At 42.4% G+C, this 21,663-nt stretch overlaps 1 long non-coding RNA gene across 1 annotated transcript in view; it reads left to right on the top strand.

The window, feature by feature from the left end:
* The window catches only part of LOC140898837 (uncharacterized), a 78,461-nt gene extending 77,326 nt beyond the window's left edge, over positions 1-1,135 (top strand). The window contains exon 3 of the long non-coding RNA XR_012155121.1: positions 327-1,135. This is a non-coding gene — a long non-coding RNA (uncharacterized LOC140898837). The remainder of the gene's footprint in view (positions 1-326) is intronic.
* Positions 1,136-21,663: the final 20,528 nt, after the last annotated feature.

Raw genomic sequence — 21,663 nt, 5'->3', positions numbered from 1 at the left:
GTTCCTCTATATAGCCAATGCCCATAGCCGTCCTGTCCTCTCATACAGTAATTCAGTTAATACCAATATACAACCTGACTCAGTCTAGCCAACTGAAAACAAAAATCTGATTTACTGTTTTCCCAGCATTTAATTATACCTTTTTAAAAAAAAAAAAAATCTTTTTTTGTCTTCCTTGCTCACCCAAAATGCTCATTGACTTCAATGGAAGTTAGGCTGTACAAGGAAGGCAGGAACAGGACCTAATTTGGTAAATATTTAAATTAGTCATAGCTGCACGTTAATACAATGTATCTAAACTCTGGATTCTTTTTATTTTCATGCAGGTCCCCACATCTGTACCTGAATGACTAAACAGAAGTTGGAAAACATAAAATCTTACCAATCATAGGACTATATGGACAATAGCAACCTTGTCTTAATTACCTAATAGAATTCTGTATATCATTCTTTTATTCCTTGTTCTAGGAGCAAGCTTGTACAGTCATATTTTTGTCAGACTCACTGCTCACAAATAAGCCATCAAACTGCAGCTTGGGAGCTTGGTTGCATTAGCAAGTCAATGATACATTTCCTAATTTTGTGTGAGTGGTTTACAATTATATTTTAAATATTAAAAAGATCCATTTTAATGCAGTCTTAAAAGCTTATTGCATAAGTCTCACCCTTGTAATTAATATGCTGATATTTGGCTGCCATCTGTATGAAATTAAGCTTTTATTTTACGACAGTAGCAGCCACAGCATTCAGGCATTGTCCTGTACTTCAGTAATGGAAATTTCCCAGCCTCAAAGCACACTCTGTCTCAGTCAGCTGCAATAACTATCTGAGTAATTTCAATATTGTTGAAGGTTTTGCTTGTCTTTAATGTTATCTAGATCTTCTAACTTCTGTAAACTGACTCCTTATGAGCCTTCTTCATCTAGAGACTGAAAATTCAGTAAACAAGCTGAAACTGATAAAGGAATTGAAACAGCCAGATAAAAATAATTACACAGGGCCAAGGAGAAAAAAAACATAACAATATGTATGTAAAATGTTATAGTGGCTCTTAATGTAACCAAGAATCTTGTATGTGTGTGTAGTTTTCCTGCACTGGAGTTATGTTTGAAGGCAGCAAGATTTTAAAGGAAAAAAGCCTCCATTAAAATAATATAATGTATAAAATCAGCCTCTCGCCCTGTTTATCTCTTGTAACATTGTTAGGCAAACAATACAATATAAAAAAGGAGAAAAAGCTCTAGATTTGTATTATTATTGTTATTCATTTTCTCAATGCTACTGAGGGTCTGTGGGTTACAGACATATAGTAAAAGACATAGTCCATCCCCTGACAGTTGTCAGTCAAGAGGTAGACATGACAAGTGATGATCACAAGCAAAGGTGGGGGAGTACAGGGCAAGGATTGCAACATGAATGTTGGGTTTTTCAGGTTGTCTATGCATTGCATTTAAAAATATTTCTTGTTTGTAGCTGTTGGACTTGAAGGGGGGGGAAATGCGGGACTGAGTTAATAAAAAGGAGGGTGGAGGGAGAAGAGGCTGAGCCTGGTGGAGATAAGCTGAATGGGGGACAGGTAAGAGTGAGAGAGGGTAGTAGCAGAGATGTGGTGGTTGGGGAGGGGGGAGGAGCAGGAGGACCAGGCTGTTAGCCTCAATGACAGATTAGCAAATACGATACTGGAAGAGAGAAGATAACTACTGAAGCTGATTGCATTAGAAAGCTGCTGGTTTGGTGGATATTTAGTGCTTGTTGAGAGGACTGCTTGTGTTGCTGCTGCTCCCATTTATTGACTGCTTCCTTCAGGGCTGCTGCCGGATGGTTACTAATGGTGTGCCGTAAGGCATCAGTCACTGAGACATCTAAGGCCCCAATCCTGCATCTGGCTCTGTATGGGTGAAGCCCCTTTGAAGTCAGCAGCACTTTGCCTGTGCACATAAGTCCATCTACATGGAGCCAATTGTAAGATCAGGGTCTCAATGCTAAAACTTTTAAATAACTTACTGGAACTTGATTTCAAGTAAGATAAAGAGGGTGCTATCACCATTAACTGAGCCTCTCATAAATCAGTAATGTTATTTTATTGTCTCTACAGTGCCAAAGATGTGTATGGTGCTTGTCTCTTGCAGTTATATCTGGCTAAAGTGATAGGCACTCCCTGTTCAGAAACATACACAGCAGGATGAGGAAAGCACATATTGCAGAAGTGGGATTTTTAACCCACAAAAGCTTATGCCCGAATAAATCTGTTAATCTTTAAGGTGCCACCAGACTCCTCGTTGTTTTTGTGGATACAGACTAACACGGCTACCTCTCTAATATATTGCAGTAATGGCATTCACAGCTTTTCCCATACAAGTTATTGGGGTTCACATTCAGCTCATGGTGATATAGTGACAAAAGCTGCCACTTGACAGCTGGTTCGTAACCTATGTGAAATGAGTAGGTGAGCTTAGACCAGTTCTTTGAAGACAAGCTTCCACATCACAAAAACCATCATCACAACCAGTTTCCTTGTTGGCACCAGAATTCTAAGAAATAAAGTTGTGATATGTTGCAACCTTTCAGCATGAGTACTTATGTTTTTATCTAACTTCTTTGTGTGTATGCTCTGAACATAAGACATTGGCAAGTCCTTGCAGGGAGATGCATATTGCTGCTCTCCATGCTGCACTAGTTCTGTGGATAAATAGAAAATATCAGTCTCTTCTACTGGCAAACCAGCACTTTGCACCAGGACTAAATCCACACCCACTATGCTGATACCTCAGAGTGCATATAAGCACATTATATATAAATATTACATGCATTACAGATGTCAGTTTCTACACTCTAAAGTTGATAATGCACTGTTCATTTTCAAAGTAACAACTTGCAATTTTGCATAGGCTTAGCAGAGAGCAGCCTGGCAGAAGTTACATGGGTTTCCTAGAGGAAGTGATAACACAGTTTTGAAGAAAAAAAAAGTTTGAGCTGTTATCTTTTGGAATTCGTGTGGTGCTCTACTGGTAATGAAGTATATTCTAAGGCTTCCTGTTTATTGTGAGGAGATACAACGTTGATCACACTGTAAAAGCTTCAAGCATTTGTTAGTAAATGCTGCACAAGAAAAATAATATCCAAACACAAAATGGCCTGTGGTGTCCATGGTATTTATCAACAAAAGGAGATTTTCCTGCCACATCAAAGGGATTACTTGTGCAAGACAGACAAGAATGGAATGGGAGCCATGCTTAATTTGTAACGAAAGAGGCATTAAAACATTAAGCACTGGGTGGGTGGCCAGAGAGCAGTGGCTTCTGGCCAGATACCCAGCTCAGAAGGGCAGCGGCACAGAAGTTACTAAGGGTGGCCTGGTATGGTGTTTTGCCACCCTTACTTCTGCGCTGCTGCTGGTGCTGCCTTCAGAGCTGTGCAGCCAGAGAGAAGCAGCTGCTGGCCAGGAGCCCAGAGGTGCTGGGGCTATGAACTGCCAAGCCTAGTGGTGCTGGGGCTCAGCCCTGGCACAAATTAAGCACTGAATGGGAGCCAATTCCACTCCCCCTGAAACCAATGTCAAATCTCCCATTGATTTCAGTGGGAGCAGGATTAAACCTCTGGCCGAGGCTTTTGTTTCTATATGTGAGTTGGAAGACTTTTGAGTAAGTGAATGTTTTTTTAATTTAATGTTTGTGGGGTTTTATACAACAATTGTGTGCAGAGAATTAAAATCGGCATAATTACAGGATAAAGTATCTAGAAATGGCACAAGATTTAGATTTAATTAAGATTTGTTTCGAACAACAATCCATAACAGTCCAAAGAGTGAATCAAACACACAGTATGTAGAGACATACAGAAGTATGCATACTTGCTATGTGGATCTCTCACTCAACAGCTTTGTTTCCTCAGTTAATTAGTCTTGCTAAATTAACACTAGCCCAGACCAGTAGATTTGTAAGAAACAGGGGGGCAAATTCTACAGCAGTACAGACTGAATTTACAGTGCAGCTTATCCTGGTGGCAGATATAAAATATTTGGCAGGGAAATAAATGAAGCTGAAATCTTGAAACTGGTGCAGGATGGTCTCTGTGCTTGTGGTCAAGTCATAAGTATTACAGAGGAAGCTAAGAAATTAGCATTGAGCTAGGTAATATAAAATACAATGAAAAAAAACGGTCCCTGCCTCAAAGAGCTTCCCATCTAAGTAGGTTTGTTGACCTCAGTGCAGACTACAAGACTTATCTGTTTCTCCAGACTTCATTCAGTGGAGTGTTTGAACTGGGTTCAGGGGCTTTTTGTTTGGTAAGTGTGGTGGATGGAAGTTTAAGACCTGAGGTTGACTCGATATAATTAGTGCTCCTTTAAAGGACTAATATTCTGTGTATTAGAATTAAAAATCTTGCCAGCTGGAATGGTTTGGAGCCTGAATTCCAGAATGGAATGAGCAGATGTATATTGTCAATAAGGATCCACCCATTCTGCCAGCTCCATTCATTTTTGTTAGTACTTTATTTGTCTTGTTCTTCGGAGCTAGTTAACATCATTGTAGTTAATTAAAAAGACACATGGCTTTTTAGATTTTGGAAGACCTAACAGTGGGAGAATTACTCTGGTTGCATTTGTATTTTTTTTTATTTCAGATGTACATAGAGGATGATAGGACCGTGTGATAAATGGAAACTATAACTACACTATATGTAATGTAGATATATTCATACACACTACATCTCCTTCTTCCTCCTGCCCCCTCCATGGGATGGATCATGGTCGAGTGTTTAGACCAACAGACCAGGAAGCAGGAGTTCTAGTCTCAGTTCTATCACTGACTTGTGCAACTTCGTGCAAACAAGGTAGCCTCTCTGCGCATCAGTTTCCTGATCAATACATCCAGTGGTTGCCTTACAGGGGTGCCATGCAGCATACTCAGTATTCATAAAGAGCTTTGAAATCCTTGGACTAGCGCAGCAAGAAGTATTTTCTATTATTACGATAAAGGCAGCCCTTCTTTGAGGAGATTACAAACCGCCTGTCAGGTAGGAGTTATCACCCCCATTTTAGAGACAGGAAAACACACACACACACACACACACCCCAAGTGTCTTGTCCCAAATCATATAGCAAGTGTAGGAGAGCAGGAGACAGATGGCCTGATGCTCAGGCCTGTACCGCAACTACTAGACCCTAAGATGTAAACATATACAAATAGTTAATCAATTACAAATTGTTTGGATTGATGACTCTGAAAGAGTGCCATGAGAAATGAATAGGAGCAAAGTGAGTACACTCAGCCCTCCTACAGATCTCCAAAGTTCTCCATTTTCATATCAAACACTTTATACAAGGGCAGTGTACCACCACCATTTCCCATTACTTTCATGAAGTGCAGCTGGATAAATGCCAATATGCTAATAAATTCCCAGCCGACTCTGAACAGCTTTTACTGCAACTTATCTCAGATAATAAAAATACAGCAGTTGTCCTGTTAATGAAATCCCAAGTTTAGGGAAGTCCCCTCATGGGCGTAAACTAACTCCTAATGCATCCATCATGGGAATATCAAGGAGGAGTTCTTTGTGAAAGTACAGGAAGGAGATTTATCAGGGACCTTAAAAGAACCCCAATGGCAAAGCATTTTACAGAATGTTAAAAATACTTCTATGGATCTCAGGCCGTTTGATACAATTCAAAATGTATCAGTCACCATCAAAGCTGTCCAAGATAAGGCCCTTATCTACTGGTATTTGTTTGTGCTGAAACAAAAAGAACCCTGATGCATATACTGTGAAGCTGTCCAACAGTCAGGCAGCTGTGGAAAGACGTGGGTACAAGAGTTAAAACCATGCTCAGTTTAAGGAGCCAAATCTCAGTTGAAAATTTTGTCCTAGCTTGTTTACCTGCTCACCTGGGTTTAGTCCATCACAAAGACTTTGCAGCCCCCAAGAACCAATGATCACCAAGCACATGATTGTACACAGATGAAAAAGTAGGCTTATGCCCAGAATAGAGCCATGGTATTTGGACTTGTCTGAATTAGCAGCCAAAGAAAGAATAGCTTATCAACAGAGAAAGCAATTAAATGGATCTGAAGACATTTGGACCATGTTCTAGATACATTTGGCTAAAAGTGCTGAGATGGCTCAAGGAATGCTAGAGTTCATTCCTCCTAATCCCTCCTCTTATTCCCTCACCACCCGTTATACTCTCCTTCCCTTCTCTCCCTATTCATATAGGTCTTCTCCTATTTTAAATCAGTTACCGCCACTCGAACGTGTTCCGTCTATGTAGTATTGTCTTGTAACTTTGGAAAGTTGTAAAATTGCATAATTCTATTGGCACTATCACAAAGCATGCAGTATTTGGAAATATATACCAGCTGTAAGTCATTTATCTTTTGGTACTTTTCATTGTTTGTTTCTTTATGAAAATCAATAATAGATTAATAATAATAAAAATATTAGATAGCTAGATTGGATAGCTCAGGCTATTATTCTTGCATACAGAGTGCTTCTCTGTTCAACTCAAGTGCACTTAGCAGCAGCCTGTTCATGTGAAGTCACTTTCTTCCCTTCCTCCTCTTACTGTTGCCAAGACTACTATCCTCCCTGTCCCACTGGACCACAACCCCAGTGTAATTTTTTAACCCATCTCCACTCCGAGGACTGACACAAAGTCCTTCTGGAATGTCTCCAAAACCCCATCCATTACTCTCCCTTCCTACTGCCAGCTCCCCCTGTCCAGGTGCTGATTGTCTGGTTCTGCTATCAGTGATGCACCCACCTACAATGTTGAGGAGGGCAAGGAGTGGGAATGCAATAAGTGCCAAATCTGCACTTACGCTCAAATAATAAAATGTTGGGGGAGCACACATCCCTGATACTCTCCCTGGTGGTTACATCTATGATCTCGGCTACTGCTAACTACATCTCTCTGTCTCTTGCATCGCTCTTCTCCAATCTAGCCATAATGCAGTAATAAAATTCATCTACCATGCATATACTTTAATGGTTACTCCAACCTACTTCTCTCCCCCACGCCTTTAGTCCCATAGCGGTGCCTAAGCCACACAACCAACCACTCTTTCGTTGCCTTTCCCTGCTTTCCTTGTCATGCCTGATTCCATGCAGTTAACCATGTCTGGAAACCCTTCCTAACCCAGCCCACCCTGCTTTAGCTTCTTCAGATCTCTCCCTTAAAAACACACTGCTGCACTGAGGCAGACAAACAAACACTAGTTTTACCTTCTTAATACTTGTATCCAAAAAGCACAACCAAACAAAACTGTACATAACCTGCAAAAGAAGGCATTCACCCAAACAATCCCATTTATCTTATTTCCCTGCCTTTCAATGCTTGTTTCCATCCTTCATCACATCAATGTCTTAAAGACAGATTCTGATCACTGACACCTGTACAAATCCAAAGTCACTGAGTGGAGCGACTACGGATTTTTTAATATACGTGTAACAGTGATCAGAATTTGGCCCTTTGACCATAAGCTTTTAAAGACAGGGATATTGTCTTTTGTTTGTTTTTAAAGCACCATGAACATTTATAGTATTATATAAATAACATATTTAAACCTGCCATGTGGAATCCATTGCTAGCTGTGATTCTTTGCTTTTCTCTTGCTGATAATATGGTTAAGTGTGATATTGTCCTACAAGACACAAAGATCCAGTGACTGAAAGGTGAAACTAAAATTCAAACTGGAAATAAGGTTGTCAAAGTTCCTTCCCCACTCTGAATTCTAGGGTACAGATGTGGGGACCTGCATGAAAGACCCCCTAAGCTTATTCTTACCAGCTTAGGTTAAAAACTTCCCCAAGGTACAAACTTTTCCTTGTCCTTGAACCGTATGCTGCCACCACCAACCATGTTAAACAAAGAACAGGGAAAGAGCCCACTTGGAGACGTCTTCCCCCAAAATATCCCCCAAGCCCTACACCCCCTTTCCTGGGGAAGGCTTGATAATAATCCTCACCAATTGGTACAGGTGAACACAGACCCAAACCCTTGGATCTTAAGAACAATGAAAAATCAATCAGGTTCTTAAAAGAAGAATTTTAATTAAAGAAAAGGTAAAAGAATCACCTCTGTAAAATCAGGATGGTAAATACCTTACAGGGTAATCAGATTCAAAACAAAGAGAATCCCTCTAGGCAAAACCTTAAGTTACAAAAAGACACAAAACAGGAATACACATTCCCTCCAGCCATTTTACCAGTTTATTTTACCAGCCATTAAACAAAAGAAAATCTAACGCATTTTCTAGCTAGATTACTTACTAACTTAACAGGAGTTGGACGGCTTGCATTTCTGATCTGTTCCCGGCAAAAGCATCACGCAGACAGATAGAACCCTTTGTTCCCCCTCTCCAGATTTGAAAGTATCTTGTCCCCTCATTGGTCATTTTGGGTCAGGAGCCAGCAAGGTTATCTTAGCTTCTTAACCCTTTACAGGTGAAAGGGTTTTGCCTCTGGCCAGGAGGGATTTTATAACACTGTATACAGAAAGGTGGTTACCCTTCCCTTTATATTTATAACAAAGATGTAATTTTTTTAAATAACAGTGAGGTTAATTAACCATTGGAATTGATCAAGGGTCATGGAGGATTCTCTATCATGGGCCATTTTTTAAATCACTATTGGATTTTTTCCTAAAAGATATGGTCTAGCTACATCAGGAATTATTTGCGGGGGAGAGGGGAGTTCTATGGCCTGTGTTATGCAGGAGGTCAGACTAGATGATCACTTGGGTAACTCCTTCTGGCCTTAATCTATCAAATCTATAAAATGTAGGTAGGATATGTGCTAAAAAGTCTGATGCAAAAACAAACCAAAAAAAAACATTCCTGAGACACTCTGACCTCCGAGCATTCTAAAAAACACTCTGTGGACTGATGTTCCCATTTGTAATAAATAAATAAAATAAAATAAATAAAGATACCAGGTAATTGACAAGAATAAGAATCTCAGAACTTCATTATGAGCCCTGGAGCAAAGCTCCCTGGTAATTTATTAAATAGAGGTGAACACTGACTGAGCTTCCAAAGCGTTGAAAGATACCACTGGCTGAGCGGGTTAGCGTCAGTTAACCATCTTGGTGTTTTGCTCAGTCCTGTCTTGGGACTCGAATGATTCAGCAACAGCAGCTGCATGTGCCATTTACCTTCCCAAGGCTAGAGCATCTTTCAATTGAAAGGAAAGGTTAACGTCTTTTGCAGCGATCAGTCCTTCATTCCATATGGCACAAGAATGTAATCTGTAATTATGCAGTGTATTATTTGAAGAAGTTAACCTATTTGTTCAGCTGAGGGATTGACAGGTGATATTGTTGTGAAATTCACTAACAGGATATTTATAGACCTTTTATCTCTACCCACCATCAGTCCTAAAATGTCAAATAATATCTAGATGGAGGGTTGTCTCAGTTCAACTTTCCTGCTCTGTTGCTTTCTGTTGGTTTTGCTTTTTGAGTTCACCCCCCCGCCCCAACCCTTAGTGCTTAGAACTTGGCAGAGAGAAGCAAAAGGGAATGTGACTCACCCTGGTGATTTCATTTGCTGTAAAAGACCTGAGTAACTGCTCTAGCCCAGTTACAGGAAAGCTGCCCCCCTCCTCCCCCAGCCTCAGAAAAACTTAGGCCCATGTTTGTAACATGAGCAGCCCAGCTGATCTCAGCGGTCATTATATCATTCCTCTTCTGTTCACTAAAGTTTCTTGTTCTGTATTCAAGTTAACCCCTTCTTGGAACTTGAAAGAGCCTTGAGATGAGGGGGCAGCTTCCTGCTACGAACAGATTTCCGATTAGTTTAAGAGTGGAGAGGTTTCAAGTTCTTTCACATGGAGCTGTAGTTCTAACAAAGCAGGATTCAAATGCCTCCCTCCCTTTCACTTTTGTTACTGCAACAATAAAAACAAAGCTTAGACATTAGCTAATCTGGCAGCAATTGGACGAGAGTAAAAACTTGTCGTGGGCTGGTTTAAAACAGTGTCAACATAGAATATAATAAAGTAGTTAGACAGCCCAAGAAAGCTCAGTGTGACACTGCTACAACAGCTTCATTACAGAGTTGAAGGGAAGCTGAAGCAGTTTCCCTCTGGATTTTTTTTTTTCTTTTTTTTGAAGGGGAGGGATGGGTCAGGAATATAAGAAAAATCACCACAGATGCCTTTGCTGCGTTCTACCAAAATATATTTTCATTTTTAATTATGTCATCAACAGGGACAGTGGCATTCGCATTGAGGGGGTGGAACAGATGGCCAAGGCTTAGTGTAAGTAAGATGTTAATTAAAACAACTTTGGTTTCTGCTCGAATAGGGTTTTTGTTCAGCTTCAACATGGTTAGCATGAGCACTTGTTACAAAGGACAAACCAGAATGCCCCAGCTGCTTCAAGGCTGCTCCACATCCATGTCAGGGCGGCAAGAATCCTCCCATAAATGCTTCAATGTCCCAAATCCTTGCAGTTACAGAAGCAAGTGCTGGGTCCCCCTCAGAAGCTAGGAATCCTCCTTCCCCATGGGAAAAAGCTCCTATTTCTAACCCAATGGGCATATAATGACTTTAAAGTGACAAAATTTTTAACATACCAAGGGCAAATGGAGGGGGAACTAAGGTGGCTTTAAGCCACCTTTGTGCCATCCTGCTCCTGGGCTGCTCGGGGGGCTGGGGCGTCCCCTGTTGTAATTTAGGAGACAATCCCAGCAACTTGTCCAAGTTAGGACAGCCCCAGGGAGGCTGCCCTATCAGCCTGCAGACCTGCCAGGGATCTCCATAATGGTGCATCCTGTGGACACACCCCTTATGCCAGATCTTGCAATGTGGTCCATAGAAGGCAGCTTTATGGCTGTGTCTGCACCAGGAAATTTCCCCCCTAGTCAGATACACGCTTTCAGGACCCTTTACACTGCTCTGGCCCTTGCACTTGTTGAAAAGGGGCCCTAATGGCAGCTACTTGAAGAGGATGTTAAAATAGAGAGAGAAGCTCATGGACAGAAGGTAGGTGAAATAGACCTATGCATCTTTGACTATTTATCACACGGCTTTGCAATTCATCACACAGCTATCACCTCTCCACCTGTAGAGTATAGGGTTGTGTGTATGTGCACACACACCGTATATATTTATCTACTCCACAGTTCTTATAAGAGTGCCCATCACCACAGGGTTTGTGCAACACAGCATACGACTTTATACATCACAGGCTAGACACCATGTTATGGAAACCAGCCCCAGCCCCTGTATAAACGATCTGAACTTATCTCGCTATTTGTGATGATTAAAAGTGAAGCTTTCCCAGACGTTGGGTGAGGTTTCATCTCCCGAATTTCCTATGCGCCACTCATTCTAATTTTAAATCTTAAGTAGACCAGAGGCAGGTAGTGAGTTGGGTTAACTACAGCTGTGCTGCGGTAGGGTAGATGCTTCCAGCAGTGACAGAAAGGGCTTTTTCCCCTCAATGCAAGTAGGCCAGCCTTCCGATAGGTGGTAGCTAAATCAATGGAAGAATCCTTCTCTTGATCTAGCCACATCTACCCTGGGGAATAGTTCGACCTAACTATGGTGCTCAGGGTGTAACTTTTTATCACAGCCCTGCGTGATGTAGCTAGGCTGACCCAAGTTTTGTGTGTAGACCAGGCCTTAGTAAAAGCCATCCCAAGAGTGGCTGAATCAGAGAGCTACTTGGAAGAACAGTTCTCAAAGAGTAAATACTATTATGCATGCACATGTGCCACCTAAACAGAATGCACTGGGCCACAACATTCATAGGTGGAAGGTCTGGCATCTGCTTTTTATATTGCAATATAATGGGGGTGGTTAGACCGCCAGTCACATTCAAAGTGCTCCGTGGCCCATTTGCTGATTTGCCACTGCTGCGGCTTCTTCCACCCCAGTGCTGAAAAACAAAATGAGGTAGATAAGGCTCCATCTTTGGAGGGATTTTATAGAAACAGAAAGTTTGGTGGAGGCCACGGAACTCTTCTATGAGTTTGCCACATTCATCAATGGATATTTTTTTCCCCAGGGTGGCAAGGTGACAGTTACAAGGAAGAGGATAGAAGTTGGGGGGAGGAGAGCAGGTATACAGTGGGGGAGAACAAGAGAAGAGGGGAAGGAGAGAGACAAGGACAGGAGTTGGGCAGGATCTGGGCGAATAGGAGCAGAAGGGTTGATAAACACTAGAGCATAAATTGCCAAAAACAGTGGTATGTGAGCTCGTTGGTAGTGATGCGCTATAATAGGTTTCTCTGTCCCCTTTAAGGGATAGTGGGGGCTGTGGCTACCCAGCCCCATTCCATGACATGGCTTCTTGAAGGAAAAAGGTATTCAAGGGAGTGAGCTATCTCCTTAACATGATAAAAATACAGCTGTTAGATGCCTTCTAGGAGGATTAAAAGGGAGAGGGCTAACAGTGAGGAGAGAGAGACTCCCTAAGGTGAGAACCAGAACCAGGAGGGAGAGTGGTGGGATGGGGAAGACTTCCTGAATCATGGCCCTGCATCGAGGAGGGTGGCTGGTGGGCCCTGGAATCCAGAGGGCAAATGTGAGTCTCAGGACCAAGGGAGGCTCCATGGAATGGGGTTGGAACCTCAATACTGGTGGGCTGGGAAAGCCTGTTTGAATCATTTCACAACCCCGTGCAGGAGGGCTGTGGAATTCCTTAACCAAGAGGAAGGAACGGTGAGACCGGGACAGGAGGAGACGCGAGGGAAAGAATCCAGAATGGTCAGGGGCCACAGCTTCCTGGCTCAGAGGGAACTAGGAACATGAAGCCTTGAGGAGAAAAAAGGGCGAACTGGAGTTGAAGTCCCGCACTTCCAAACAAACCTCCTGCAAGCTCTCTGTCCCCCGCCCCCTGTTTTTACACATACCCCGTCAGAACCCTTTCTGCCCTTCCCCCCAAGCCCTCCCCACACTTCAGCCAGAATCCCACCCCCCTCCGCTCCCAATCTAACTTTGTTAGACCTGAGTGGGAAAATGAGTTTTCCTGTTTTGTGAAACTTTTCGTGATTTCAAGAATTATCCCACTCTGCATCAGGACAAAAAACTGAGACCTTTCAGAGATGGTCATGAAAGATCAGAGAGAGAGAGAGAGAGAGAGAGACCCATCAACCCATCCTAGAATAGCCAATAGCCTGGTGGGCAGGGCACTCATCTGAATCAAGCCAAGTAGGGACTATGCACCTGGTCTGTGCATCCCAGGTGAGCATCCTGTCCCCAGGCTGTTCTGAGGTGTTTGTCTATCTCGTTTTGACTAGAAATTCTATCCTAAACCTGAGAAACCTTCCCAGTGAAAGTTCTGTCAAAACCGGTGGGTTCCTGGAAAACGTAAGTTTCTACAAAACAGCCTTTTCAGTTTCACTGAAAAATTCCCAGCCAGCTCTAAACCTCATGCCTTCTACCCCTCCCACTTTGACTTCCCCAGCCTAACTCCCTTCACATCGAATTCCCCCCAGGCAGATCTCCATCAGATACATTCCACAATGAAATTAAGTATTTACAGACTTGTAGTAAATTAAGCTATTGTGGCCTAAAATAAAGGTGCACAAAAAGGAGAAATTTGCACATGGTTCTTCAAACGTCCGTTTAAGAAGGTGACACACGTATCAATAATGTTTGGGAAATGCTGCACTAGAGCACATTCCCCTAAAGAAAAACAACCCATCAAACCCATTAAAATAAAGGGAACCAACAGCTCTTGCATAAATGTAAACGTTGATTTAAGTGGAGTTGCAGGGATGAGTTTAGCTTGAAATTTATAAAGCACTTTCAAAGCAGGAGCATATTGCATACAAATGAGTGGTAAATAATTTGCATTGATAATAGAGCTCCAAGCAGCTCATATAGACTGAGAAAAAAAACCAAAGCAAACATACTGTACAATTAGGAACTGGTCATTAAATAGCATCTAGCTATCTACATTTGTATATGCACTCATTACCATGGTGTCTGTGCAGTTATTATTCACATTTTATGTTATTTTTTGATTTATGTAACCCTTAATATACACACCTTGGAGTGCATTACAAATTGGCAAACCATATCACTGAAATAAGCAATACTTGGCATTTATTCAGTGTCTTTCAAAAGGCAGAAGAATACTGTTCTTCTGAATGGATTCTAGGATATCACAGGGAAACCTAGATAGATAGGGAAAGGACTTTAGCCAGGATCACCCAGTGAGATAGAACCAGGGATCCTGATTCCCAGTTCCTTGGTTTACCACTAGACCACACAGCCTCTCTAACTACTGCTACTGTACATCTTGGATAAAACATTGCAGCAGCTTTAGAAGCATATAGCAACACTACACAGCAGGTCAGGTGCAGGAAGTGAAATATGCAGCCAATTGAAGCTTCAGGGCAATTTAAGTGGGTTGAATACACTTACAAATATTAGCAAAATGAAGAATTTGACTTAATATGTATAGCAAGCATAGCAAAGCAATGAGTAGGGCAGAGCAATGAGAGAGTCAGGAGATTGCAACAGCCTACAAATTGAAGTAGAGATGGGAGGGCTCTTTGAGTTGCCCCAAACTTCTGCCTTTCATAGAATATCAGGGTTGGAAGGGACCTCAGGAGGTCATCTAGTCCAACCCCCTGCTCAAAGCAGGACCAATCCCCAACTAAATCATCCCAGCCAGGGCTTTGTCAAGCCTGACCTTAAAAACTTCTAAGGAAGGAGATTCCACCACCTCCCTAGGTAACGCATTCTAGTGTTTCACCACCCTCCTAGTGAAAAAGTTTTTCCTAATATCCAACCTAAACCTCCCCCACTGCAACTTGAGACCATTACTCCTTGTTCTGTCATCTGCTATCACTGAGAACAGTCTAGATCCATCCTCTTTGGAACCCCCTTTCAGGTAACTGAAAGCAGGTATCAAATCCTCCCTCATTCTTCTCTTCTGCAGACTAAACAATCCCAGTTCCCTCAGCCTCTCCTCATAAGTCATGGGTTCCAGTCCCCTAATAATTTTTGTTGCCCTCCGCTGGACTCTTTCCAATTTATCCACATCCTTCTTGTAGTGTGGGGCCCAAACCTGGACACAGTACTCCAGATGAGGCCTCACCAATGTCGAATAGAGGGGAACGATCACGTCCCTCGATCTGCTGGCAATGCCCCTACTTATACATCCCAAAATGCCATTGGCCTTCTTGGCAACAAGGGCACACTGTTGATTCATATCCAGCTTCTCGTCCACTGTAACCCCTAGGTCCTTTTCTGCAGAACTGCTGCCGAGTCATTCGGTCCCTAGTCCGTAGCGGTGCATGGGATTCTTCCGTCCTAAGTGCAGGACTCTGCACTCGTCCTTATTGAACCTCATTATTAAAGTATTTGTATCTGTCGAAGACTGAGATTAGATCGGGCAAAACATCTGAAAGCAAAGCCCAAAGGCCAACCCCCCCTTCAATAGTCTGCAGCCAGGAACACAGTTGCGATCTAACAGGTCCTTGTGAAACACTGTGGCTACTTCCCATGCACCTGCCTCTCTGCTGCTGCTGGGAGTTTAACAGTTCATAGCAGCCATTACCATCACAAGCTGTTTTTATGCTGTCCCATTCTAGAACCATTTCAGTACAAGGAGCATCCCCAGTGGTCTCTTACTCACCCCCAGCTCCTGTCTTCCCGGGACATCTCAACCAACACTTTGTGAATCTGCATAGGCCCTGTGAGCCCATGGAATCTCTGCTTCATTTCATTAGCTGCCGGCATTTGTGCATGTCACAGACGCTTGCATGGATCACTGATGGATTCCAAGCTCCAGCAGTCTTACTTATTAGTAGATGGACACAACTAGCCCACTCCAGATCTCACTGCCCTAGAGCAGCTCTGGGAGCTCTAGAGGACATCAAATAATCTTGTTCAATATTCACTGAAAATTGAGTCACTACTAGGTATTTAACTCAGAGTAAATAAAAAAGCAGTTTGATTCCCCTCCCTAATATGAAGCATATGTGTTCAGAGCGCTCCAAGGGGCTATGGCTACTGTAGTGGGAAGAAATGAAGAACGGCAAAACTAAGACGGAATAACAAGAAAGGTTTCATGGTCAGGAAGCCTATTAGCTGGTGGAGTAGTCTCCCAGTAGGAGGACTAGAGTGCTTTGGCAGACCTAGCTTCAGTGCTCCTAGCAAGTTGCTGAGAGACACAGGGCCCACCGCCATGCAGGACATTCACCACTAGCCTACTAATGAGCCTCCTGGCTTGGCTTATTGCTGCTATCTGAGAAAAGCCCATTGATTTTAAATTTCATTAAAAACAAGATGTTTGACAACAATTTTCTGCAGCACAGCTGCAGTTTAAAGAGTAACTTTTGGAATCATGGGAGAAAATACCAGGCAGAACTTCTGAACAACTTTTCACTAATATTTTGAATATTTATTTTAAACCTTTTCCTAGACTACTTAAATAAAGATTCCAACACTGCTTGAACCCCCTTTCTCTCCCCCTGCTACCCTCTCCCCAGAAGCTAGCTGCTTTTTCAGATGTACCCTCCGATCTAATAGCCACTTTCCTTTCTATTATTTCCAGATAAAACAAAAACAATAATAATAACAATAATAAAATAATGTTAAGGCAGCGTTAAGGTTGGGAATACATAATCAGTAATTTAAATAAAAGCCAATACAAGGATGCTGTAACTATCCCAAAAGCCAGCATTACAAGAAATCAAAAACACATTAGAGAAATACAGAATTAAGGCACACAAAGTACCTTAACTCTTCCCTGTAACAACACTATATGTTTATGATGAAAGCATTTGTAAGAGTCTGTGGACCACTACGCCTCAACCTTAATTCCATTTTAACAGTTTGGTGTCTTGGAATTTCCTTAATTTTTAAAAATATCACACCTGAACACTAAACAAGAAACCTAAAGAGAATGCTACCTTACAATGGCTGCTTTGGTGTGAATTTGGCCCTTAAAATTTGCAGTTGACTTATTGGTTTAGAGGGCTGTGTTAGTAAGACTGGCACTATGTGCAGGAAGGCAGAGAGAGCCAAATGCTTTCCCAACACTGCTGCCTCCGTTCTGCCCGTAGCGCTGTTCCAATGGGCAGTAGAGCTGAAGCTGCAATGCCATGGGAATCTTTCCAAACACTGATGCCAGAGCTAGTATGCAGCCAGTGAGCCTTTAAAGAGCAGACACAGTTGGGCCTGTTAATGTACCTATGAAAAACTCTTGACAAGCGTCCAGTCTCCCTTATATCACTGAGTCATTACAACTCATTGCAAAATACCTGTAGAGAAAGGGTGGTGATTGGTTGAATTTCCTCTGTCACAATGGCCCCATGTAAAAGTTACCTGAGCCTGGCTAGAACCTGTACAGTCAAAACGATTAGATAAAATCATTAATTTAGCTTAATTACAACCTAATTTCTTCAACTGCAGATGCTGTGCAAGATTTCAACTAATTTTCATTATATTGAAGTGTCAGTTATTCCATTGGTAAGGTATTTGAGGAAAGAAAAAAAAAAACTGACACAGGATGCTAAGTTTCCTAAAGAACCCACTTTTCAATTCATAAAGTAATTAATGATGAATGCTCAGAAAATATATTCTGCATGCAAAGAGTAAGTTTGGGGGACACTAGGCTGTATTTTTGATACAAAACAAAGACTGAATCCCTTTAATTGCAAAATGAAGCTCAGCCTTACCTGCAACCAGCACCTCCGTAATAAAGAAGGGCCTAGTCTAACACTTGCTCACACAGGTACCAGTATCTCTGCAGGACCCAAAAATAGATGAGATATTACTATTAACACTGGACATGCATGTTTACAGGGAAAGCACAAAACACCAACAAAAGAATTTTCAGAGAGATATAACCCTTGTACTTCAGGGCTTAAACCAACCTTTAATTAATGGGAATTAGGAAGAAACTTTCCCTGGGACAAGTTATCCCCTCCCTTCGAAATGTAGGGTTTCTTGCCCACTTCTCTGAAGCAACTGGTATTGGCCACTGATGGAAACAGGAGTGGATGGCCCTTTTGGTTTTAAGGCATGACAGAACCTAATTTAAAGATAGTGTCCAAACTGCTAGATCGTGCCTTTCTATGCCTTTTTCTTTTAAATCATGTCAGTGGCAGGCTTACTGCACTCACAAGTATCCCTAGCATAATAAACCACACAGGCAGGAAGGTATTAATGTACTATGAAAACATTTCACATTTTAAGCTTCGAGAGACAAGGCAAAAAAACATGAATGCAACATTGGCTGTTTCTTTGTTAATAGTGCCAGCGGGCACAACCAAAAACCTTTTTCGGAACTCTTTTGCCAAAAGGTAACAGAGAGCCCTCTAGAGGCAGGAAACATAAACAGACCCTTCATAAACCTAAAGGAAAGGAACGCACAGATGCCTGCAGCCTCTGTCTCTCCTGCATATCAGAGGCCTTGTTCCTCAGGATACGAATGGCTGCCATTGACTTCTGCAAGGCCCCTGGAAACTACTGATTTATTCCATTGCCTTCAGCCTTTTGATTTTAATGATGATTGTTCTTCAGCTGCAGTTAGGAACACAGAAATAATTAAGTCAAGAAAACCAGGCATTAAGAATAAACTTCACCTAAACAGCCCAGTCAACGTTGCTATTAAATGATTTCCTTGGCATTTTTTCTTTAGTCCCTCCCGCCAGGTAAAATCCTAGTCCTATTGAAGTCAAAGGGAGTTTTGCCATTCATAGCCAGGATTCAGGAGCCTAAGTCATTAATGCTTGTAAAGTGTTTTGAAATCTTTGAAAATAAGTGCATTTTACTCTGAGCCAGCATTTGTGTTGTTACTTCACTAAAAAGATTGCTAGAGAGAAAGAGGGCAGATATTAAAAATCTGACTCCATTAAGTGGGAAGTAGAAACTCAGAACTTTTGCCTATTGCTTTAAAAAAAAATCATATTGAATACTGGAAAGTGACAGGAGTGTAGGTTACCTTATGTAACAGTTTCCTGGAGGTATCTGCTATGCTGCCCAGAGCGTGATTTGGAAAGTACATCCCTTTACATGACAGTAGAATCTATTTCAGGATCAGGAAAATAGAATCTCAAACTTCTTACCCAAATATTGTAGCTAATCTGCTCCATTACAAACAGTGGAGTTAGAATAATTTCTTTCTGGATTATTCTGAATGAAAGACTCTCCTCAAGGGGAAAAATGTACCATAAGTGCTTGTATTACATGACCAAGTTGATGTTTTCCCAGACTTATTCAGAACATTTATAAGAGCTCTCTCTCATTTAATGTTTAAATAGCTGCTGCCCCATTTTAAACATTCTCCCCATTCTAACTGATAATTAAACTCTCTCCCATCTCCTCAGCGCACTGCCTTATTAGAACAGTGGTTTTCAACCTGTGGTTTGTGGACCTCTGGAGGTCCACAGACTATGTCTAAGACTAGAAAAAGGAGTCTGCACCTCCATTTGAAATTTTGTAGCGGTCCACAAATGAAAAAAGGTTGAAAACCACTGCTTCCAGGGAATGCCTACATTGCAGCTGGGAGAGTGCCTCCCAGCCTGGACAGATGGACTTGTGCTCGTGGGGCTTAAGCTACTGCGTGAAAACTAGTGTGGATGGAACAACTTGAGCTGGTCGGGTGGGCTTGAGAGCATTAGCTGCAGCTCAAGCTGCAACATCCACACTATTTTTAGTACACTAACTTGAGCCCTGCAGTTCAAGTCTGTCTACTGGGCTGGGAGGCAGGCTCTTGGCTGCGGTATAATGTCCCTAAGCAGGAAAACAAACATCTTACATGTGACAAGGTATAATACTATCCACTAGCCCATTACCCTGGTCAACTTTTGTTTGGTTTGCTGGAGCTAGTCAGCAGGGGTACCCACATCCAGCTACACCTACTTAATGTATGTTAGATCAAAACCCACCATATTCTCTAGTACTTTATTTTGAACATTGCTTCTTGCTTGAGTGCCCCAGCAGTACACAGCTGTAGCTGATTAGCTCTGCCATTGCCCTGTATCAGAGGGAAGAGGTCAGCTGAAGACACTTGGCCAAGAAGAGCTATGGAAAGGGATGCTCATGGGGAAATTTGGGCACTCTAATAGATGACTTGAGAACAGATGCTGCTGATTCACTCTGCATAGGTGCAAAGCAACAAACTCTGGAAAAGCTGAAGCCAGGTACCAGTGAGGAGGACCAATACAATGACAGGATGGAACTTCAGTACCAAGATGCAATCCTGCTCTCCTTGAAGTCAGTATCCGATTGCAGTGGCAATGGACTCAAGTCCTTACGGAGGAGATTGGCCCTTTGGACACCCATTGCCAGGGAGCAATGGGAATGCGCAGGACATATAAAGTGAATGCAAGTTGTACATGGATTCTTTACTAATAGCAATCCCTTCTGCAGCCGTCAACGAACTGCCGCTGCTCTAGATTATGGATTTACTTGGACCCTGTGAAAGCAGGATCAGTCAGTTCTCTAAGACCACAGGTAAAGGCTCAGTGGATCACAAACTAGAGAATCTCTGCCTTAGGAAATTAGGCAATCTAGGTCTGGGTATTCGCCAGTTTCCTAAGGGTTAATGCCAACATATCCCCATCCCTCTAGATACTGCTAAGCCATCCCCCGCCAAGGCTGTCTTACTTTTAGCTCAACAATACTTCTGAAGAGCGATTACTTTGCTTTTAGAATGCGCCAAGCTGTACAAAGTGACAGCCATTTTCAAATAGTTACCCATTGCTCTGGCACTGCAGAACATTAGTCACTGGGCCAACTCAATCCTGGGTGTAGTTTGTGTTGCTAAGTTCAGGGTATAGAGAAGCAAAGGAAACCCATAATGAGCCAATGGCATATATCTGAAGACAAAGTTTGACTGTTTGGTTTTAGAGTACCCTCAGTAATAAAACATTTTAAAAATGCACTATATTAAATTATTGGATTTTTTTTTAACAACCATGTTCATTGTAAGAGATTTTCAAAACCACTATTCTCGAGTCAAAGGGTTGCTTGTTATATTTTTGAAGGCAGCTTTATGGTGGTCTTCACAATAGTGTCCTTTCATTCACAGGTGGTGGAACTGAGGGGGCTATCACCCCGCAATGGGAATATTGGGGGCAGATACATGTTTCACCTCTGCAAGGTATTTTGGGGGCAGAAGAGTGGGACCTGGCTACCTTTCCATGCCTGCATGTAGAAGGATGCGGGGGAAGGAGGATGTGGAAATGAGAGAAGGATCCCAAAGGACACAAGATCAGGCTGGTTGCCAGAGAGCAGGTAGGACTCCCTGGTCCAGTCCAGACCAGGCTTCCAGCCACTGCGAGTTCCAGCAGAGATGTTTGGCCCAGGAAGAGGCAGGAACACGTGCACCAGCTCAAGGGGTGTGGGGGACAGGACAGGGTGCATCCATGCACAGGCACAAGTAGCTGAGGGGAGGTTGAGGACCACAGGGCACCAGCTTCCACTGCCATAGGAACAGCAGCAGCAACTGTTGGGATGCCTTTTCCCAACCTGGAGTCAGCTGTGCGCCCCTCCATCTCATCTCAGTATTTCCCCCTTACTTCTGCTCCTATCCTATGCCCCCATTAAAGGAAGTTTTCGTTCTCCCCCTCCACCTCCCATTTTCACCTTCAAACCTGTTCTTTCCTTCTAGGTACTGCGAGGGTTCTTTCCTTCCAGAGCTCCAGCAATCTTTTCCAGTAGAAAGCCTACTGAAAAATTCTGACAAGACGA

The sequence above is a fragment of the Lepidochelys kempii genome, chromosome 15 (assembly GCF_965140285.1).
Source record: "Lepidochelys kempii isolate rLepKem1 chromosome 15, rLepKem1.hap1, whole genome shotgun sequence".
Lineage (NCBI taxonomy): Eukaryota > Metazoa > Chordata > Testudines > Cheloniidae > Lepidochelys > Lepidochelys kempii.
Note: the sequence above shows the minus strand (reverse complement) of the source record. Positions and strands in the feature narration are given on the sequence as shown.